Source organism: Octopus bimaculoides, chromosome 14 (assembly GCF_046866305.1).
Source record: "Octopus bimaculoides isolate indiv1 chromosome 14, ASM4686630v1, whole genome shotgun sequence".
Taxonomy (NCBI): domain Eukaryota; kingdom Metazoa; phylum Mollusca; class Cephalopoda; order Octopoda; family Octopodidae; genus Octopus; species Octopus bimaculoides.
In genome coordinates, this window is record NC_142941.1 from 35,900,685 (window position 1) to 35,903,184 (window position 2,500).

Consider the following 2,500-nt stretch of genomic DNA (forward strand, 5'->3'; position numbering starts at 1 on the left):
AAAGTGCCCAAGGTGCCATGCAGTAGGACTGAATCTGGAACCATATGGCTGGGAAGCATGATATGATTTAGTTTTAGAATTTATTTTATTCTGAAAGATGAGAGAAATTTATGTTCCAAACACCATGTTAATAATGACATGGTTATTTTACTAAATTCTCCATAACAGTTAAAATTAATCAAAACAAGTCTGTGCCTTTCAATAGAAATTTGGTAACAAAAGCATTTATGGAGAGAAAAGTTACCTACTTTATTAAATCCCATCAAATTCTTAAAATTAATTGAAACACATAGGCTGTGTGTATTTCATTAGAAATATGGCCACAAGAGGGCTCCAAAAAGTATGATTTGAGGATTAACTACTAATTGGACTGTATGGTTTTTCCAAGGGAGTTTGAATGATTCACTGTATGAAGCTTCAGATCAGCCAGTGCCGTCTCTCTGTCTTGAAGTCTTCTCATATAATAGATTTACATCTCATCTACAAGGAAACCATAACCGTCATTCTAATGAACTGACTGAATTTGTGATAACTATTAAGCTTTGTGATCTACCTTGGACCAGAATGCAAAATCAAATTGTGTTTTCTTTGAACTTGACATAGGAATTTTTTCATTCTGGATGATGTGTAAGGCGTATAATCAGAAATCAATCCCAGTGGAATACTATAAGGTCCACAATTTAAAGAAACTAGTATTGTTGATCTGAACTAGAAGAATTTAACTCATACAAAATATCATACCAAAAAATGAAAATTGCAGTAAGCTGGCAGGAAAAGTGAAATGAAATATATCTTTTGGAGAATACTCTCCTCACTTGAATTCTTCAACCAAAGTATCAGCCTCTATATTCTTCCTCTTCAAAGAACAAATGTTAAATATTTTGATCCTCATGGAAAATCAACTGACAGTAATTTTTGTTTGCTTGTTTTTTGGTAACAAAAGTGTTAATGGAGATATTCCGCTATAAATCTTCACTGGAATATCAATACTTCTTTCATCAATTTTTTTTTTTTTTTGAACAGGTGGTTGGTATTAAGAAGGGTGTCCAGCCATAGAAACCATGTCAAAATGGACAGCAGAGGTTGGTACAGTCTTTGATCTTGGAAGTTTCTATCAAACCATTCTACGCATCACCAAGATGAAGAAGAAGAAAAGACTTTTATAGTGCAGTTATCTTCAATTAGGTATCAATGCCTATTCTCATCTATGGTCATGAAGTTTAGGTGATAACCAAAGGAGTGTCTTCTAATATAGCTCTAAGCTGACCAATCCCTTCTGAATGAAATTGGACAGAAATTGTGGAACTGTGTAGAAGCCTATTATATTATATCATATTATATTATATTATATATATACTAGATGTACCCGTGACCCATTGGGTCACAACCACACCTAGTTGAAAATGTCACTGCATGGCAGCAAAGAAAAAAATACTATTTCAAACGTCATGCAATAAAATTCTTAAATAACACAGTTCACCTGCCTTTCCTTTAGCATAACTTAAATGCAACCAAGTGTTTCTTCTTTGAAAACATTCAAATGGCCTTCAACTTTTTTTCTTCGCTTTCTTCTTTGCCATTCTTTATTACTACTATTCCAAATGAAATACGTGGGTACTTCGGCATGAAGTAATGTTTTTGCAAAGTCATCATTGATGCACAATGAAAAGAATTCTGTCAATGTTGTTCTCATATGTCATTCATTGACAGCCATATGTATCCCCATTATTTCTGAGCAATATTCTCTGTTCATCTGGTAGATGAACTTACAGTTTCACTATTGCAGGTGCTCTTTCATGAATCGAAAATCCTAAAATGGATGCAACTGCTTTGGATGGTCCAATACACCTACCCATTAGATATTGACTAATTTCATTATCATTGTTTATTTGAACAGCAGCTTGGTCATTTCCTTTCAGCATCTATACTATAATGGAGAGAGCTGCTTATTTATTAGGTATGTAACAATTACTAAAAGTACTAAAAGAAAACAATATTAAAAGCTTAACCATCTGAAAATACTTTTATAAATTCATGTTCTAAGAAATTTCCTATAATTTCAACTTTTGAAGTTTATTGAATTTTTTTTTAACTCTAAATTCTGACAAATTCAAATATTCATTGCATTCACTGCGTCCAATTCTTCATAGATTTAAATATTCATTGCATTAACTGTGGAGTAGATTTTAATGTTTAGGCAACTTTTTATGCTTTCATTTGCTACAGTTTCTCATTCTCACTCGCCTCTATTCTCATTAACGATAATTTAATAATTGCTATATAACTTTGATACGAGACACAATTTCAAGAATATTATCAGTTCCCAGAGTTTGTTAAATTAATATTTTTGATAAAATGAAAATTTTTTAATATATCGGTATAATTTTTAAGTGATTTTGTTTTGAATGAATGCATGCTATTACACAAAATAGCTGTATAACTTTGATACGAGGCACAATTTCAAGAATATTATCAGTTTCTGGAGTTTGTTAAATACATA

At 31.7% G+C, this 2,500-nt stretch overlaps 1 protein-coding gene across 1 annotated transcript in view; it reads left to right on the plus strand.

Moving 5' to 3' along the window:
- LOC149132685 (uncharacterized) overlaps positions 1-2,500 on the plus strand; it is a 43,369-nt gene that overhangs the window by 39,317 nt on the left and 1,552 nt on the right. The gene's annotated exons all lie outside the window — the stretch shown is intronic.